General features: G+C 36.3%; 2 long non-coding RNA genes across 2 annotated transcripts in view; one reads left to right on the top strand and one right to left on the bottom strand.

Annotated features, from left to right (window-relative positions):
• The window catches only part of LOC122809231, a 581,217-nt gene extending 579,700 nt beyond the window's left edge, over positions 1-1,517 (top strand). Inside the window, exon 4 of the long non-coding RNA XR_006365874.1 lies at positions 1,385-1,517. This is a non-coding gene — a long non-coding RNA (uncharacterized LOC122809231). The remainder of the gene's footprint in view (positions 1-1,384) is intronic.
• Positions 1-22,311, bottom strand: part of LOC122809232 — a 111,191-nt gene that overhangs the window by 20,505 nt on the left and 68,375 nt on the right. The window lies entirely within an intron of this gene.

Here is a 22,311-nt window from a genome sequence, read left to right as displayed (position 1 = left end):
GCACCTGTCAGTTGCTTTATTACTTTCCAAAAGAGACTATGTTTAGCATAATAAGTAATTTGACTTTGTCTATGGAACAAGACCTTTGATGCTTTTGTGGCTATTCTTGTGGAGTTTCTTAAGCTGAGAAAATTTTGCTGGAGTTGTACATTAGATGTCCATTAATGCCATAATACTGAACAAAGTTCTAATTTATTCAGTATTCTGGTATTCAGTAAACCAACTTGTGCAGTATATGACTATGCACAATTTTTTCTTTGTTATTTGATTGACATCAAACATAAATTTCACATTATTTATTTATTTTTATTTTTTTTGCTGATAAACTTTGCATATATTTGAATCATATCATTATTAAGTTCTCATGAAATGAGAACCTAAATAATTCTCTTTTCTCAGGAAAAGGTGCAGTCTGGCAGGAATACACACACTTGATATTCTGTCCCATCCAAATTTCAGTTTGCTCCACCCACTCAGTTGCTGCATGCAGCTCTACTTGTTTTTTTATTATCAAGAGATTCATTGTTCTAGTGTTATCTCCTCCAGCATTGTGTTCCAAGCATTGTACTTCAAATAGACCAAACAAAGATACTGCCTTGTGGATCTGACTGAGGTCAAATCTAAGTAGCCTGTAAGAAACAAAATATAATGACACTTCTTGAAGCCAGACTGTTTCTTTCCAGGTTCTCGAACAGTAAGACTTATCTAGTAAGGAACACTTCTACAAGTAACTTGGTTGAAGGTTACAAAATGCAGCACCACAAAAATAGTGGATCTGTTCAGAGAGGTATAAAATGAAACCGCAATCAATCTGCAGAGACTGGATGTACCTGTTTGAATATGATGGACTACAGAATATCTTTTTCTGATTGGTACACAATTGTCAGAATATAAATTAATGATGACTGTTGCCTAGTTCTTTAATGATGGAGTGTTTTATAAGTTGTAATAAACAAGGAATTAGATCAGGAAACTGCAGACAGCAAATGGTTACTAAAAAGCTAGCATAAAATCACAATACACAAAGCTTTTTGAATATAAACACTTCTTCATAGTATTATAAAATCACACAATTGTGCTTCAGTTAGCTAAAGAACTAATGCCAGCATAATTAATTCCTTTCAAAAGATTTTGTTCTCTCTCTCATTGAATGTATTCATTAATTTTTTACATTCTGCAACAGGTTCAAGTTGAGAGCATGCTACTCTTTTAATAACTGTGGAATAAAGGACCATCTTTCTGAAATTAAAATAAAGATATATGATAAAGGCTTATGAAAACATATTTTGAATGCATATACTAGAACACGATGTTATGCAGCCAAAAATAAAGAGGAGACAGATATAATTATGAGAATTATAAACAATTTTATTATATCTTTCAGCTCAATGCAAATGCATTTCTTCAATTAAATGAATGACGGTGTTTATCCTGGAACCCTGGATTAGATTCAGAAAGGCTTATTGCAAGGACAAGAACTTAAATGAAACAATATCATGTGACTATTCAATAACTATTTAAATGATCTCTAAAACAATGTCAACATTTTAATGTTTTGAAAAATAATTGCATATGGAAGCCTAGAGGACTGTGACTGTTATCTCATATATTTTTTTAGTTTGCTGTTCATGGCTTCCAGTGTTTTAACTGGGTTTGGATTTGACTATTTAATCTGACTTTGTAATTTATTCCCTTTCTCCTAAACTTTATGGTGTTTCTTTTAATGACGATCATGGCAATTTCATTACTACTGCACCAGGTGTCTACTTTTTATAGACCATCTTGGAGAACCTCATTGATTTTTTTATCCAAGAAATTATGTTTCAGAATTTACAATGACCAGCATATCTAGTTATTAACAGCCCATGTCCCACATCTGAAAATAATATCCCTGAAAAGAAGAAGATTCCTCACAGAGACCTGTGAGACACCACTGGTTATCCCCATCTGGAAAGACAAGTAACCACCATGACTTATTGAGTCATATTGCTTAGATACTGTTTTGCCTGGATTGACCTTTAATGATTTATATCTGTCAGGTATTCCTTTATGTGGAATAGTACTGCATGCTTTATCAAGGCCAGCATAAATAATATAAGCTGTCATTTATTGACTGTGTACTGTTGTTACCTCTTCAAAATATGCCATAAGTTTCAAAAGGTAAAATCATCCCTTAACATTGTGCTGCATATCTAGCAGAAAACCTCTCTTTTAATCTGTGTATGCTCTATATAAGCTGTATGATGACTTTTTCCATGATTTTGGAAAATTTGCAATATTTTATTTTTTGCCATCTATTGATTTGGCATTCCTAGCATTCCCAACTGATTATACCTCTCCAGAGCCATCATATAGTAGGAATGTATCCAAGATGTGTCCTTTGACCAGATGGGTCTGGTTCCTCTAGGCATGAGTATCTTCTCTGGTTCAGTGGCCCAGAAATAGGAGTGGAGAATATGGTTCCATCACACTATAACCAGCTGCATCCTTTCTTTAATTGCAGCCCATTCCTGGGCATATGCACACTATGATCAGAGCAGGCTCAGCAAATGGGTTTGCTGTAGTTTGGTTTGTGGAAACCACTAGAACTTATACTGTATAAGTCTGGCTATGCACTGCAGTGTTTTTTTTCACTTTTATTTACTGCTGTGAACATGAAACTGGCATACATTACTTAGAAGGGAAAGGGGATCAGACTCCTCACAAGGCAGAGGGTTGCCGTCTGGAAATATATACATACATACATATCATTTTTTTAAGAATTTTCAAGTTATGCTTCTTGATACAGAAAATTTAACTGTGTGTGACTTGTTTCTGGATTAGTCAAACAAGCAAAGTTAAACCTCCATCCCTGACAATCTGTTTTTACATCTCCATGTGGGCATGCAATGGTGCTACCTGGCAGCTGATTGAACTAATGGAAGTACCCCTCATTTGCCCATTCAGCTTACAATATGACCACCAGCTGCTTTCTCTGGTGTCACCAGCAATGTTTGTGTCCAGGATGCATGCTCCTAGTATATCCCATCATTCTCAACCCTTAAAGAGGGAAGTGAATTTTGTGTCCTTGTCCCCTTCTCCCTGTCTTAAACTACTCCAGGACAACTAGTCAAACCTGGGTCATCAGACTTATAGTGAGAGCTTCATCCCACTGTGTCATTGAGCTAATCATTGCATAAAACAGTATTCAGCTCAGATGTGAGGTTTCACTCCTTTGCTGTTGCCATAGGTCAAATAGGCTGTCGCTCTTAGCCTGTAGTGCTGGGTTGAAGGTGCCTCATGTTGTCTTACTGTGACACTATATTTTCTATTGCAAATTCTCACACATTGAAAGTTAGTGATTTTGGATGGTAGCTCTAACTTCTTTCTCCTTTGGTGACTTTTGTGCACAAAGGATGAGTTCACATGTTAATTTGTTAATGTGATTAATATGAGGTTTAGTTAGGATTTCCTTGATTCTAATCAGGAAGCTGCCACTGTGTTTTCTGGTTGATTGGACTTGTTTGAGTAGTTTTTTTTTTAATTTTATTTTTAGCAGCAGCTATCATGCATGTAATTGTATAATGGAAGGCTAGTTCTGATAACTGATGTTCATATAATCGACTCTCTACTATATCACACTAAGCAAACCAGCACTATTGTCTAAGAGTGACAGCTTGGGTAACAGGGCTTTGATGTCAGTCAAGGGAGGATGATCAAAATGTATAAAACAGAGCCTGTGGGTAACTAGAAAACAACTACATCATATCTGCTAAGCAGAACTGAGTTCCAGTAACCAAACACAGTGTGCTTCCTGGCACTGTCTAAACTATAGGTTTCAATCCTCCCCCCCCCCCCCCAAGAAAATCAGAGCTTTGCCTAAACAACTTTCCTCATTACAGGGACAAAAAATATTGCACTAAGCTGTTGCACTGCTTGACACTTCTCAAAAAATTAATGCTGTTACTTTCACTTAGCGTGACAGTTTCTCACTTAAACTTAATTGGAAAAACTTAACTGGAACTGAAAGTTTCACATAACAGATTTAATTATGTGAATACTTTTGCAACAGCATGATTACATATACAATTATTTTTTTAAAGGGAATTAAAAAAAATCATCAGTTACTGTTTTTTGTCTGTAAAACCATTCAACATTCTTGGATGGGAAGTTAAAATGATCTATTCAACTGCACAGACTCTGTATAGGTGATGTGCAATTTCAGTTATTTCCATACAAAGCAGTAGAACAAAACATTTGCACTTAATTTCAGTTACATGTTTTGGAGAAGATTAGTTCAATGACTACCCACAGCAATGGATATCCTACATGATAGCAATATGCCAAAATAACATATACTCGTATGAGTGCACATACACACACACACACACACACACACACACACACACACACACACACACACACACACACACACACACACACACACACACACACACACACACTCACACACACCACACACACACACACAAACATGAGAGCACTAAATGTGGTTAACAGTCTTCATGTGGACCAATGGACGATCAGGTGCAACTGATCAACTCCCATTTGCACAATGGTGTATATGTTAACCTGTATGACCCATGTTAAATCTTGTTTAGGAGTTGCAAAGTACTATGTCTGTGGGAGAATGATTTATTCTTCCATCCCTGGGCCCATATTAAAGCTAGAATCATAGTTTTGTGCAGATGGAATCTGGCATGTTTTACTAGATAAACCAAAAACATGAAGATGCAATAGTGCTAAGTTTTACTAGATCATTTGATGTTCAAAGTAAAGATATCTCATTATCATTATATATACTTATAGCTATATATATATATATATATATATATATATATATATATATATAAACATACACACACGAGCACACACACCCACACATGCACAAACACACCCCCCAGTCCCCCACACACTCACAGACTCATACATATATACCATCACATAGAAAAACAAATGCATATTGCATGCCTATTTTGCCATGGGGTAGTTTAGTACAGAACATTTGGGTTACACATTTACTAACTGCTGCAAATTTGGTCCTGTGTTTCAGTCCCTTAGCCTCCATTTGCCTAATGTATAACATTGAGTAAGTCATTTACTTACACTGCTCTTAAGGTAGGCTCCTGGAACAAGTTATAGGTTCTCAGTACACTTATCCATGTAGTGGACATAAGTAAAGTCTCACCTCAGCAATATACTGCAATGCTAACACATACATTACATAATGTAAACATTGCATTGTGTGTATATTCAAAGAGAGGAGAAATTAAGGTAATGACGCTTCTAATCAACGGGTTTTTGTTTAAGCAAATTATTAAGTACTGTGTGCAGTTCTGCTGGCCATTTAATGAAAATTATGTCAAGCTGTTAGAAGGAATAAAGAGTAAACCTAAAAGAAAAATCAGAAGGAAGCAAAAAAGAGAATATGACTACCATCTTGATGAGCTAGGTTTGTTCTCACTTCCGACCACAACAGAATGGAATACATGCTACCCAATCAGAAAATCATACCACCAAGACATGCAGGGGTTATCCTGAGCAGGAGGAAAGGTAAAGGGTGAGGCAGGCAGTAGACTGTGAGTACTAACTACTCCCTACAGCTGTGAAAGCACTTTTTCTCAGAGATGGATGTGGAAACCCAAAAAAGAATGAACACGCTCCTAGAATGGGTAGTGGAAAAGAGAATCCACAGAAGTAATCCAAAAGAAATGGGACATAGAAAGAAATATAAATGAGGATAGAGATGGAGGGAAGATAGAAAGTTAAGTCGTTAAAAAAGGCAGACTGGGTGGGTTTGTTTCCTTCTGCTGTTAAGCATATGTAATATAACGTTATAAGTATTATGTAACAATCTGATAGCATGGTAGTGACATACTACTTATTAGTTTTTCAGTTTTTTATTGCTACCGATGATATAATTTATTTTACACATATACAGACTATCTCTGCATGCAAATGTACAAAATACTCACATTATAAAATGACTTTTTATTTGGGTGTGTATGTGTGCATATATGGAAGATGCAGAGCTCACTGAATAAAACTACTGGTGGAATTAACTAAGAAAAATCATCAGGTCGAATGGTCAGTACTAGGAGTTGCCTAAAGCTCAGGAATTAGCTACTGCATTCTAATGCTGAAAATGATATGTCTAGGAGATGGGGAGGCTGGAGGCGGCTACTGGCTGTGCTTTTAGGTTAGTCAAGGACAAACATCAAAGGAGATATCTTGCAGTTCTATTCTCAGATGCGTCTAGACAGCCTGCTAAAAGAAGCAGGCCGTCACCAGATGCCAGCTCTTTTCCTAGAAGGTTCTTATTCTAACCTTTGCTGCTTTTCTGCAGTATGTTGACATGAAAGACAACATGTGGCAGTCAGCACGGTGCCCCAGAGCACCAGAAGATCTTGGCTTCAGCAATATTCACATTCAGCTTCTTTATTTTTGTTTGCACACATAAATCACATTCAGTTAAGATTTTATATAAAAAAACAACAACCAATAAGGAAAACATTACAAACATATGAAATAGCACTGTCAAACAAGTGCATATATACACTAATGTCTCTAAAACATTAAAACACTTTGCTTAACATTGCTAAAAGGTAACAATTTAATATTATTGGTCCTCAGACTAGCAGATTTATTATGTATACATCTCCAAAATCTTATATTATATGATTCTCCTAAATATAAATACATTTTTACTATTTTTCATTGAACTTAGGAGTAGTTATACATCTAAAGACTGCATTAATATCTTTATTTACTTTCTTGCTATTTAGAATAACCAGGTGAATGGGCTTAGCCAATGATGGCCAGGCAAACAGGCAAGTTTATGATAATTACTTGAAAACTAGTACAGTTGAGCGCAAACAAGAGCAATGAACGTGTTACTTAAGTATGATGCAAAAATACTAAGGGGGAAATCAAAATATGCTTAAAGAAAAAGGCAAAAACTAAAACAGGTGGAAATTTGTATACAAAAAAAAAGTAGATCTTAGACTTGCTGCTCAATATGTGACCATGGCTTTCTGTGATAATGTACAATACATCAATATATACACTATAAAAATGTATGTATATATAAAACCTATACATAATATAACCAACACATAATCTAACCATCTTTTGATCAACATTCAAAAGTCTGACAGTAAAATATTGACTTGGAAAAAATGTTGACAGTATAAATATCTAAACACAAAATACTGACAAAACTGAAGTTACATCAGGAAAGGTTTATACCCGTTTCCCACTGTTGTGTGACCTCTCAACTGGTATATATGAAATTAGTAGTGGTATACAAGTGTAACCCCCTACACAGGGGGGTGATGGAGGACTTGCCCCCTGCTAAAATATTGACTAAACATGGCTTGATTCTGTCAGGATTTTCAATGCTTTTCTTTGAGGTAAAATTTTGTTTTTCTAGAAGGACAAGCCCCCCCCCCCCCCATGCACTCCCCTCAACTTCCTGTTAATTATACATACCAACTCTGAGGTCACACAACAGTGAGGAAAAGGCATAAATCCTTTCCTAGTATAAATTCCGTTTTTGTCAATATTTTCTGTTTAGATATTTTACAGTTTTGCTAGAGTATGGTGTCAGTCTTTTGACTGTCAATAAAATTGATGGTTAGACGGTAACATAGATATAGATATATAATGTATATATACATGCAAACAATACCTACTTGTACTCAGCTAGATTTTTCTTGAACATGTGAAGTATTTGTCTGCTTTATTTCTGACGGCAGTTTTGTGTGTACACATCCTGAGATTGGCTATACTCCTGACTAGGACTACTATTTTGCTTTGTGCCCCCAAGCACAGGAATAGGCATCAGCTCACATCTGACCATGAACTGGATTAAACAGGTAGTTGGAAAATCAGTGACTGAAAGAAAGAACAAATGCGTTATCCACTCTGTGAAGGATAATGTGATAACATGGTAATGTGGCAAGTCACAGAAAGGACATAACTACCACAAATTGTGCTTTGTTTCCATGACAGGCAATAATATAGCAATAACCCATGCCTGGGTGTGGGTAATGCTGGATTTACCCACGGTTGGTGTGGTCTGGTCACGAGGGTGAAGCTTGAGTGGCCAAAAAAAGCCGACCGTGGGTAAATCCAGCATTACCCACACCCAGAAGTGGGTTATTGCTATTATACAATGACATTATTTAAGAAAAAAAATAATTACTTTTCTTAAATAATGGCATTGTATAATGCCTCCTTGCTGCCCTTCCCCAGCTGTCTGGTATTCTGCAGCAGTTCTGATGTACTGCGCATGCATATGCCAATGCAGTACATCAGAGCTGTGGGCAAAAGTAACGGAGAAAGCAAGATCTCTGTTGCTTTTTACAAACTGTTTTGCTATGTTAAATGGGTTTAACATAGCGAGACAGCTTTAAAAAAAAGCAACTGAGTCTCTGTTGCTTTTTTTAAAGCTGTCTCGCTATGTTAAACCTATTTAACATAGTGAGACACTTTTGAAAAAAGCAACGGAGAAAGCAAGATCACCATTGCGTTTTACAAACTGTCTCACTATGTTAAAGGAGTTTAACATAGCAAGACAGCTTTAAAAAAAGCAACGGAGAATCTCTGTTGCTTTTTTTAAAGCTTTCTTGCTATGTTAAAGGAGTTTAACATAGCGAGACAGTGTGAAGCAATGGAGATCTTGCGTTCTCCATTGCTGTAAAAAAAGAGTTATAGTAATGGAAAAAGTCTGGGCGACTGGACCTTTTTCCATTACTATAACTCTGATTTACAATGTGCACGCTGATCAGCGTGCACATTTTTGAATATTAATGGGGGGTCATTGTATAATTGGCAATAACTGCATGTTTGGTAAAAGGGTAACTTACAGTTTATTGGGATGTAATTTCTTTTTTGGTATGGTACTCACATTCTCTCTCAGACTGATAGTTTGTGAACTTGAAGTAGCTCTTGAGGTTTTGGCTGACCTGTTCATGAGGTTAAAGCTTAGGGGTCTCATTTAGACATAACTTGGGGAATGGATGAGGACACCAGATCATCTGTGGTGCACTACAGCACATTCCTTTGTCACATATTGATAAGAATTACACATATACACACATCCCTTCATACTAGTATTTACTATGAGCCATAATCATAAATAATTTCAGTCCAGTCAGGGTTCTGTACATTCAATCTATATGATCCAAAACATTAAAGTTCTTTATAAAAAGAGGTAAAGTGATATGAGGCTGCAGTCTGATTTTAACTTACTAGGCATTACCTTTATGATATGTTATACATATTTGAATTTATTAACATGTAACTTATTCTCTCATGTCTTCTAGTTGTGTGACATATAATCTGTGTCTCAGTATAAAATTACTACCTTAGTGACATCAGTTTAACAGTCATTAATTCTAATTACATTATTACCTCATCTGATATGTCCGGCAGTTGCATTAAATGTCTGTAAGATGATAACACTACACTGTAACTCAAACTACCAAATTTGTGTCACAGAAATAGTGTAAATAAACATGAATGATCTATATGCACTAAAGATCAAATTTCCGAAACCTGAGTCATAGACACATAATACTTAATGAGCTGAGCAATCGGTAACCTATTGTTACAGACCTCTGCTTTAAAACATTTCACATTTAAATACTTTGGAAATTACATATTGTAACATAACACACTTCTGTACTTCACTGCAATTATTATTTTGTTTCATTAATTACACATACAGGACTTTAACTGAACCAAAAACACACACACTTTCTAATTAGCACCCATTCTTTATTTGTAAAACAGTGTTAACGTCACAAGGCATGTAAAGATATTCGATTCAAACTTACTTCACTGCCTGAAGCTGTACTGTAATGGTTGCAGTAACCTTTCTACTGACGCACTGCATAGTGTCAATACCAAAGAAACTGATGATCCTTACGTTCACTGTTTCCTTACCACTGCTGAAATTTTACAATGATTTGCATCTGAGTACAGCTAGATACGTTCATAATCCTTAAACTGGTAATACATTCTGAGTAATTTAGCTATCACTTAATATTCAATAGAATGTAACATAGTATACATTGCTCTAGCAGAAAGTTATACAGTAAGTACTTAATCACTGGAGGTCTTCAAGTGTATATGAAGCATATCCTGTTAAGTGCAATTTTACATCAGTGCTCACAGGACATGCAATTTCCAGCGAACAAAATGCTACTGCTGTCAGCTTATTGCAATTAATTTCAGGTGATTCACTTCAATCCTTCTAAAATCCTTGGAGTGATGGTACTGAGAAGCAAACTTTAGCATTTATTATATAAAGCTAAAAAGTTTACCATTTTAACATTCATTGCAGTTTTTGCATATATCAGTTTGGAATGCAGGATTCCTCTAGCTGTTAGAAAGAATACGGCATTACAAGAGTGATCAGAAGCCTACAGGTAAACTATTCAGTAAGTAACATCATTTTCTACCACAAAGTAACCCTAAACTTAATACTTACAGTTCTCAGTGCAGGTTTTACTTATAATAATGTAGTTAACTGATCTTAGGAGCTTGTAATCAACATCTACTCAATAATTATCATGTGATGCAGAATATCCTTGATCATGTGGCACTGCTGAGATAACCTCAAAAATGTGATGGCAGCAACTGTCATTTGTAGACAAAACTGCTTGACCATGTGCAGTTAAAATAGCACCTCACTTCATTTAATGAACCTGAAAAATGACAAACACCAAAAAATTTTAGCCAACTTTACTCTACACCAAGGACTCTTCACCCTACTGACAAATTCTTACAGCACACGATTAAACAGTACAAGTGACTCACTGTATTCTTCTGATATCTCTAAAGTCTGGAATTCCATTCCCCTCTCAATTAGAATAACTAACAGTCTGAAATCCATCAAGCCACTGTTGAAGCAACTCCTAAAAGTCTCATTGCCTTTGTTCATGCACCACACGTGGCTAACCCCCCTAAACTATCCTTATCCACTCTATCATATGTACACTATCTACTCTGTCGTATGTACACTTCTATCTTATCCTGTACTATTACATTTGCTAGGCCACATACACTGTACTACATTCTTCACAATTTTACATTGTAATGAAAGTTCCCTTTGTCAGTGTTCTAGTATAAAATACTGTGGGTCTAAACATTGTCTAAACACTCATTCTGATCTACCTTTGAATGATTTTTTTCACATCACTGTGTTGCCTGTATCATGATTAAATATGTCTGTATGCTGACTATTCATATGTATCTTTCAATGTTTTTGTTTTCTCTCTATTATATACTGAACAATGTTTTTTTTTTCCATTATATACTCAAATGAGCGATCACACTATGTACATATGTATGCCTTGTTACTTTTTCTCGATCTTGTGGAGCTTTTCTCCCAGAACGTCCACTGAAAATGGGTGTTTCTCCCATTTTGAATTTCCCCATCAGCAAAAGCCAAAATTAAATAAATAAATAATGCATAATAAAAGTAACTGGGCAACAGTCAATACATATCCATAACCAATAGCAGTACTACTATCCCTCCCAGCCCTACCCATACTGAGTTGCAAACAGAAACTGTAACATTTCTGCTTATGTTGCTGAACTTCTAAGCCACATCTGCAATCTCTCTTACTTCACGGATCACTCCTTCAGAGTGGAAGTCGGCTGGCTATTATTATACCTTTGACCAAAATATATGATCTATATCTCATAAACCGTCACTGGCAACCAACCAGTCTCAAACCTCTAACTAAAATATATGAAATACATATTTACAAACACTTTCATACATACACCCTAAAAACATACCATAATTGGACCTCTTAAGCCAACATGACAATGATTTCCTGCTTAACATTTTTCCCCAAAGCAGCCTTCTTTTATCCTTGACTGTTTCAATATTGTTTAACTTTGTTTTCTCTAGTCATTCTATTATGTTGTGGCACTGGTTGTTGTGGAATTGCTTTTTGTACTACATCACAATTAACAGTCTTTATTTTACTTTAGAGCACGTAACATTGTTTTGTTTTTGTACTGTTGTTCAAACATCACTGGGACGCCTTGAGTTACAGTCCTTCTTCAGCTGAAAATGTTTCTACATGTTACTCTGCTTTTTTGGAGGGCAGTCTTACATTATTCTACTGAAGTAACTTCAGCTTGAATGGACTGGAGACTTAAAGATTTCTAGATCTTCTGTTTGTCCAGGTCTTATACAATCACCCTGTAGACTGCCTGTGTTTTGTTTCTTTTGTGACTCATGACAGTTTTATCTGTGTACACTTTTGTTGTCTTTGACTTTTTAATAAGATATTAAAATTTTAAATGGAACTTCTTCAGGTTTATTGCAGTACAGATCTTCATAGGTTCATAGGTATCTTCTAGGTTAATGGTCCTGGAGCCTTTACAAGCCTAGCTCTTAGGATTACACTGGCATCGTGCCAGCCGACCGTAGTTCCCAGTGCCTCTGTTGAGTAAAGCCACTGGAATGATCCCTGGGATGAAATTCTATTTCCCATCCACTCATCAAGATTTCTCTTGAAGAGGGCCAGTGAGGTGCTTTGCTTGACATGTATGGGAAGTCTATTCCATAGCATGGGCAGTCTCTGGGTTATGAACCTGTCCCTCCAGCTGTCCCTCCAGCATGTTCTGTTGATTGTGGTAATGAGGTTGAGGTCTCTGGAGCATGTGGTGCGGAGGAACTGGTAGGAATTTAATGGTCACTGCTCACTGTGTTAAGTACTGATGCTCCAGGAATATGCCAAGGCAAAGGTATCAAATTATTTCTCTGGATTACAATTTGAAGCATAGTATGACAGTACTATTCCAGCCTATAACTGTTATATGCTGGTGACTTATTTGATGTCCCCTCTCTGAGCCAGTAATCAAGGAGCCTGAATCCACACCACTGACATTGGAGAGGGATGTTCACTTGGAGCAAAAATAGATGCACATAGTATTTCCAGATGCAGCTCTCTGCATCAAGCACAATTTCCCTTAAGTGCACACAAGGAACACACCCAGTCTGGCGTCTCAAATCCCCAGTAAGACTCCTCACTGGCACAGCTATAGAGTCAAGTCCTCAGCTGAGTGTCCAAGCCACATCTCCACCACTCTCTCTGTGAAATCAGTGCTTTATGCCTCTGCTCCAAGCAGCTGACACAAATACTCTTGGGGATTTGATTTTCTCTCTCTCTCACACACACACACACACACACACACACACACCTGGGAAAGGCTAGCACAGATTTACAAGCTATACCACCTGCTGCCCAGACTATAAGGTAGCTAAAGCGCCAAAGCCAGCTACTCTAAGGATCATACAAGGGTACTTAATTATACTAAGTGAAATTAATATTAATACAAATGACAGTGTTTGGCCAATGCAGTAAGGCTTTCAGGAGTGGCCACAGAGTCACCAAATAGATATGACTACTCCCAAAGATTAAAATATTCTCTAAAAGACCAGCCACAATGAAAGGTTTAACTATCTTACTATCCCCCACACATCCAAACCCTCACCCCCTTTACCTCATCACCAAATTAAAACCTTAAAAATCTAATCCAAGGGACAAGCACTATTTAAGACTTATTCATAAGTTTCTAAAACTCATAATCAGATTTCAATATAACCTCATTACAGACAGGGACATCCATCCCAACTCGGGCTCAGCTCCACCTGGTGACAATAGCACCTACACCACCAACCCCATCAATAAATTACCCCTTAACAGTCCTGCAAACGCTTTCCTGACTTTTCACTTGAACATTCAATGAGTAAATAATAAAATGCCCAACCTGCATGCTCTCTTAGCAGTTTATTCCCCAGACATAATTTATCTTACAGAAACCTGGCTTAAACCTACTACTGCCGATAATGAGGTATTACCCCCGGGCTACAACATACACCGATTAGACTAAACAGCTAAGAAGGGAGGTGGGATAGCAGTTCTTTACAAAAATACATTAAGTGTTAATGGAGATCCAGTTCATCCACCCCCATTTAATAAAGCAGAAATCTTCATTACCAAACTGCAAATTAACAATAATAAAAGTATAAATATTGTCTATGTTTACATTCCCCAGGCAATACAATAAGCAGTTTGGAAGATATCCTCCAAAGGTTATCTTCTACCTACCCCCAAGAAACCATTGTTCTTGGTGACTTTAACACTGACTGGTGGACCTGCTCAGCTGAATCCCCTGTCACCCATATAAATCTGTTTGGGTTCACACAAAAAATAACCGCTCCCACTAGGATTAGTAAACCCACCAAAAGGGAAAGTATCTTAGATTGGGTACTTATCAATAGCCGCCCAAGCTTGTATACAGCTGGAACTCTACCAGATGACCTAAGTGATCATTCACTAACTTATGTTATTAAGTATAAGGCAGAAACCCACCACAAGACTACGTACAAAACAAATAGAAATAATAAAAGCTTCAATCCTACTAACTTCCTAAACAAACTTAAATCGGTCAACTGGTCAGTCCTAAAACAATCTACCACTAGATGAAGCCGTAACTTTCTTTAACAATAAATTCCTGAGCATCCTTGACCCCCATGCTCCTGCATGTACTATAAAGACTAAATCTAATACTGCTCCATGGCTCACAAAGGAAACTAAGAAAAAAATCTAATTTAGAAATATAGCCTGGACCAAATAGCGAACAACTAACCCCCCCCTCGACCAAGTGAGATATCGTCAGCTTAGAAATGATGCAAAAAATATAATTTTGCTGGAGAAAAAAAACTGCTACCAGAACCTCCAATTTAAACACAAAAACAATCCCCAAAAGTTTTGGGCAGGTATTAATTGACTTCTTCATCCAGGACAATCGACTACCCGAACCCCATCAAACTACACCCATAAATTCCCAGAAACTGTTGCCACTGCCTTTAATAACTTTTTCACTCAAACTATTCAGTCCTTAGGTAAGCAACGTACTCTCACCCACTCTAACTCTACCACTAACACACTCTCTTCTCATCCCCCTTTAACTTCCAACCTGTCTCTACCACTTTTATCCAATCCCTTATCAAAAAACTAAAACCAACCACCCTTTCTGCTGACCTCCTTTCTGCAGAGTACCTACAAAAAGCTGCCAACACCATAGCATTCCCCATCTCTATCCTAATCAATAAAACACTAACTGATGGAACTGTCCCCTCATTCTGGAAAATATCCCATGTTATCCCACTCCACAAAGGTGGAAGTTCAACAGAACTGTCCAACTACAGACCCATTGTTATTCTCTTACCACTAGCCAAATTAATGGAGAAGTGCATTCATAAGCAACTTATGGACTATCTCATTCAGAACGGTCTGCTTGCCAACTCTCAGCATGGCTTTAGGCCACATCACAGCACCACCTCCGCCTCCTTTCTTTTACAAATACCATATTCCAAAATAGGAACAACAACAAGCTATCTTCAGCCCTATTTTTAGACCCGTCGAAGGCTTTTGAAATGGTCAACAACCAATTACTCCCCCATTCCCTAAAATCCATCTCCTTAGACAACCATGCTATTCAGTGGTTCCTATCCTATCTGAATGGCAGACAACAGGCTGTATTATGGCAGGGCAAACTGTCCACCCTGCTACCTCTCACCCTTGGTGTTCCTCAGGGCTCTATTCTAGGTCCTCTACTCTTTTCTGTCTTCATCAACAATCTTCATACTGCCATCCCTGATGCAACCTGCATTCAGTATGCAGATGATTCTACCCTGATCTGTACAGCCTGCTCCTCTTTAGACCTGCAAAATGTAACACAAAACACATTTAACACAGTTGAAAATTGGCTATCTAATCACCATCTGTTGTTAAATCCCAACAAAACTAAACTGCTCCTCTTTACCTCCACCAGTAGCTCCACCCCATTTTCCTTCTCCATACCATCCAACAATGGTATTTCTATCTCTCCAGATGACCATACTAAGCTTTTAGGAGTAATAGTGTACAATAATCTCAAATTTGATCTGCAGTTCAATAGAAGTATAAAAACCATTAATAAGAATCTTGGCTCATTATATAGAAGCAAACATTTTCTAACTCCATTAGCTAGGACTGAAATACCCTGCTCACACCTTCTCTCCACCCTTCTATATGCTTCTCCCATACTCTCCAATTTGAGCAAAACTGAACTTAGTAAACCCTCTCAATGTTACAACCATATTGCCAGATTTGCCATAGGCTCAATATATAGAACACATCACTTTCAAAACCTCAGTCTTCTCGGGTGGCTAGAACTGCCTAGCCTTCTTCTGTTCAATCAGCTTATAGTAGCACACAAAATTCTGTACCACTCTGAAAATACTCTGGCACTCAAAAATATCATAAATCCATACAGTAATTCAAGGCAACTACTATCATCCAACAAACTGTTGGTCCAAACTTACAAAGCCATTAACTCAGCCGGCAACTCCCTGTTTGCCAACATTGTTGGTACAACTTGGAATTCACTTCCATCTAACCTTACCCTTGAACCGTCTTTAAGTCTCTTCAAAAAAGGCCTCAAACAGTATTTTAAAGAGCACTGACTTTGTCGCTGTACTAACCCTGATTAATCACTACTTAATCAATGCCTTATTTAAATTAATATTGTATGCATCTCTTACTCATAATAACCTGCTGCAACCTGTTGTTTTTTTATACTATTACACACTGTGTATATTGTGAGTACCTACTAGAGTGCTTTTTAAATACGTTTGACTCATATCTGTTACATTCTGTATTATCTGGAGGCTTTTCTCCCCGGGCCTCCACTGAAAATGGACATATATCCAGTCAGACTATCCCAGTCAACAAATGTAAAATAAATAATAAAAATATGTAATAATAAAAGAACACGAAAATATAAAATATCTATTTATAATAAATGCCAGAGTTTCAGTCACAGGAAATATTAAAATAACACAGATGAACAGATTCACACAGATACAGAAAAATAGTACTTAACTAAACTCACTATATTTTTCTGACTGATCTAAAGAATTACTATTCCCTAGTTCACTTACTAGAGCATGGTAAGATGAAGTAGGTGAGGGGGTCCTTCCTTGTCAGGCTCCAAAAACAGAGTACTCTGAGATGTCAGTCTCATCTAGTATTAAAACATCATTACACATCTGGCTTACAGAATGACATCACACACATCTGGTCATATGACTTCTGGTTCTCATACTACCACCTTTGGCTAGAAGCTGCCAGGATTTTGCACATATGTACCAATAAGACACACACAAAGAGCTTTGCTAAGATCTGGAAGTCATAAAACAAGAAAGCACTTCCACTCTTCTTACAGGAGCTAATAAACCATTCTCTGGCACAGACATTTTGTCTCTGTCTGCAGTCAGAACTGTAAGATACAATCATTATGGCTTACCAGGTAATTTAATTTCAAACTATTTTTCAAAGTTAGCTGGACTGAGAATAGCCTCTTGTCTTCCAGTGTCCTCTGTTAAAACATATGCATTTAATTCAATTACAATAAAATCACGACCCACTGTTGGTGCATTTTTAACACAAGCAACTTTACAAATACATTTTTCAACACAAGTATCTATATAAATCAGTTTGATATAAAAATTACATATTATTCTTTACAAAATTCCAGCTAGTTGTGCTGGCATATGTTATATATTTATTATATAAAGTTTATCATTGAGGACATGTCTCTTATCTGCTGCCAATTTAATAATCCATTTAGCTTCCTCCTTTTCAGTACCATTCCTGATACTTCCTAGCCTCTCTGTAGCATATATATGTTCCAAAACCATAAAGTTAAAAACATGTGTCATATCATGATGCAAAACATGATTAGCTAAAGCATTACCCTCATTCTCTCTATGAATAGCATAAACATGCTCCCTGATCAGTTCCCTAAGTGTCCTATTGGTTTTGCCAACATAAAAACATTGGCATTTCTTACAAAGACCAAGGTAGACTACATTCCTAGACTTACAGTCTGCATAGTGACTAAACTCATATCTTACGCCAGTATCTGGATGCATAAATATGTTTGAATTCATGATAAAGCTACAATGATTACAATTATGACAGGCATATCTTCCCTTCCTTTGAGATGTAATTTTATTTATACCTTTCCTTTCATAGCAAAGAAGTCTTTTAAGTGACTTAGTATTTCTATAACTAAAACCAGCATCAGTGCCTACTAAGCTCTTAATATTATCATCTAGCTGTAGAATTCCCCAATGTTTCTTGATAATATTTACAACAGAACTATTGTTGTTAGTATAGGGGATAACTACCCTTCTCTTTTCTTGTCCTTTCTTTTCTCATTGTATTTGTAATGAATCGTTTCTCTTAATATACGATAGACCTGCTTCATTACGTTCAACTTCATGTAACCTTGTAAGGTCTCTTCTATGATAGCCCCTCTCTATAAACTCTTGTTCCATACCTATAATGGCCTCAGAGAATGTGGAGTCGTTGCTTATTAACCAAGAGTGGCGCACAGCCTGATTCTTAATAATGTTCTTATGTATGTGTGGAGGGTGCATGCTATCGCTATGCAAAATAGCATTCTTCCTAAAGGGTTTTCTATAAATCTCTGTTGTTAACATCTCATTATCCTTACTTAGTAATACATCTAGAAACTCAATCCTTCTCTGTGAAACAGTACTAGTCAGCATCAAGAATGTCGTAGTGCCATTTATATATGTAATAAAATTTTCCAAGCTTTCCAAATCACCTCCCCAAATCAAAAAGACATCATTCACAAACCTCTTGTAGTATTTAATATACTTAGAGTATGCAATATGTTCTAATATATAAGTAGACTCCCAATATGCCAATACTAGATTGGAATAAGAGTTGGCACACGATGTGCCCATCGCTACTCCTGTTGTCTGAAGGTAGTAGCCACTATCAAAAGTGAAAACATTATTCATAAGGACTAGTTCTAACAGCATAGTAATCCTCATGATCTGATTATTATTCAAACCTTTATGTAGTATCTACAATCTAAGAAAATCCACACCTACATCATTAGGTATGCTGGTAAATAAAGATGTAACATCTAATGTTACCATATAATCTGAATCTTTTAGCTTATTACCAGAATTATATGGTGCTAATGTTTCTAAAAACTGTTAAGTGTCACGTAAGACTGAATCTGTAGAGTGAACTATAGGTCTCAACTGTTTCTCCAAGTAAATTGACATACTCTCAGTCAACCAGCCTCTGCCAGAGACTACTGGTCTTAATGGAGGTTTGTCCAGCGCTTTATGTATTTTGAGGAGACCTCTAAACATAGGTACTAAAGGCTTTTCAATTAAAAAATACCTATATAAATCTTCATCTATAATATTACATATCAGCACGTCATACAAATCAGCATGCACTGTTCTAATTAATTTGTCTAAATCAGACATAGTAAGTTTCATATAAGTAGTACTATCTGCTAACATTTCAGCAATGGTGGTGTCATAATAACTTTTATCCAATAATACAGTAGCACCCCCTTTATCCGCTGGTCTTATTACTACATCAACATTATCTTGCAGCTTTTTCAAAGCTAATTTCTCCTCTTTTGTTAAATTAAAGAATTCAGGTTTCATCCTATTTTTTTCAAATTGCATTAAAAAATCATTAGTGCATGCTTTCTCAAAACATTCAAGTAAAGGATGTAAAGCAGGTATGTAAACTGAAGGTTTCTTAAATAGAGAAACATTAGTATTATTCATTGTATTATTGCCAAATTGCAGAGGTAGTGCAACATTCCTAGTAAAACATTTGATATCAACAATCAAACTACTCACATCCACACCTTGTGAAGGAATAAAAGACAAACCCCTACTCAAAACTGATTTTTCACATTCTGATAATACATACTGTGATAAGTTAATAACTAAATCCATTGTACTGGTCTCAATTACTTCCTCTGAAACTTGAGCTGCCCTTCCGATGTTTTCCTCTTCCTCCCCTTGTGTTGTGGGCTCCACACCTGTTTGTTGTCTGCTCAAAACGGTAAGGGAAAATGGAGATGGTTAACCTCATTGTCTCCTAGTTGAATGCGCTGTCCATCAGTCTGTGTTGCTTTTCTCTGCACTACCTGCTCACCGGTGGCCTCAGAGTTAGATTTCTCAGTCGCAACTGGCAGAAGGTCGCAAATCCAATTGCGGTTTTATATCAGCTATAATGGCAGGAAAAAGAATCAAATCACCGGAAGTAGAAGGAACCAAAAGAGTGGAACGCTCAGTAGATGGATTCACAATACTGGTATGGGTTACATTATTAATTATGTTTAGAGGTCTCCCCAAAATACATAAAGCGCTGGACAAACCTCCATTAAGACCAATAGTCTCTGGCAGAGGCTGGTTGACTTAGAGTATGTCAATTTACTTGCAGAAACAGTTGAGACATATAGTTAACTCTACAGATTCAGTCTTATGTGACACTCAACAGTTTTTAGAAACATTAGCACCGTATAACTCTGGTAATAAGCTAAAAGATTCAGATTATATGGTAACATTAGATGTTACATCTTTATTTACCAGCATACCTAATGATGTAGCTGTGGATTTTCTTAGATTATATCTACTACATAAAGGTTTGAATAATAATCAGATCATGAGGATTACTATGCTGTTGGAACTAGTCCTTACGAATAATGTTTTCACTTTTGATAGTGGCTACTACCTTCAGACAACAGGAGTAGCGATGGACACATTGTGTGCCAACTCTTATGCCAATCTAGTATTGGCATATTGGGAGTCTACTTATATATTAGAACATATTACATACTCTAAGTATATTAAATACTACAATAGGTTTGTGGATGATGTCTTTTTGATTTGGGGAGGTGATTTGGAAAGCTTGGAAAATTTTATTACATATATAAATGGCACTACGACATTCTTGATGCTGACTAGTACTGTTTCACAGAGAAGGATTGAGTTTCTAGATGTATTACTAAGTAAGGATAATGAGATGTTCACAACAGAGATTTATAGAAAACCCTGTAGGAACAATGCTATTTTGCATAGTGATAGCATGCACCCTCCACACATAAATAAGAACATTATTAAAAATCAGGCTGTGCGCCACTCTCAGTTAATAAGCAATGACTCCATGTTCTCTGAGGCCATTATAGGTATGGAACAAGAGTTTATAGAGAGGGGCTATCATAGAAGAAACCTTACAAGGTTACATGAAGTTGAACGTAATAAAGCAGGTCTATCGTATATTAAGAGAACCAATTCATTACGAATACAACGAGAAAAGAAAGGACAAGAAAAGAGAAGGGTAGTTATACCCTATACTAACAACAATAATTCTGTTGTAAATATTATCAAGAAACATTGGGGAATTCTACAGCTAGATGATAATATTAAGAGCTTAGTAGGCACTGATCCTGGTTTTAGTTATAGAAATACTAAGTCACTTAAAAGACTTCTTTGCTATGAAAGGAAAGGTATAAATAAAATTACCTCTCAAAGGAAGGGAACATATGCCTGTCATAATTGTAATCACTGTAGCTTTATCATGAATTCAAACATATTTATGCATCCAGTTACTGGTGTAAGATATGAGTTTAGTCACTATGCAGACTGTAATTCTAGGAATGTAGTCTACCTTGATCTTTGTAAGAAATGCCAATGTTTTTATGTTGGCAAAACCAATAGGACACTTAGGGAACTGATCAGGGAGCATGTTTATGCTATTCATAGAGAGAATGAGGGTAATGCTTTGGCTAATCATGTTTTGCAACATGATACGACACATGTTTTTAACTTTATGGTTTTGGAACATATATATGCTACAGAGAGGCTAGGAAGTATCAGGAATGGTACTGAAAAGGAGGAAGCTAAATGGATTATTAAATTGGCAGCAGATAAGGGACATGGCCTCAATGATAAACTTTCATTGAGACCTTTTTTAGTAGATAAACCATTTAGATGCTAATATATATATATATATATATATATATATATATATATATATATATATATATATACTTTATATATTTTTATATATGTATTATGATGTAGTAGTTATTATGTCATCTTATTTAGTATGACTTTATATGTTTTTTGTACATATGCTTTTTGTACATTGGTTTTTATAGCTATGTGTTTAAACATATTTTGTATATATTCAAAGCCATTTGCTTCTGTTTTGAATTAGCCATACACCAACAGTATTGTCTTTTATTGTTATGCATTTGATACTATGTTCCTATAGGTGCATTACTGTTATATAAGCAATTTTGAAAGTATGAGTTGATATTAAGTCTGATGAAGTGTCCTGAGAGACGTGAAAGTGCTTACTACTTTTAATAAAAGAATGT

This window comes from Protopterus annectens, chromosome 8.part0 (genome assembly GCF_019279795.1).
Source record: "Protopterus annectens isolate FY-2018-M chromosome 8.part0, PAN1.0, whole genome shotgun sequence".
Lineage (NCBI taxonomy): Eukaryota > Metazoa > Chordata > Ceratodontiformes > Protopteridae > Protopterus > Protopterus annectens.
The sequence above is the reverse complement of the archived record's forward strand: the minus strand, read 5'-3'. Positions and strand labels throughout refer to the sequence as shown.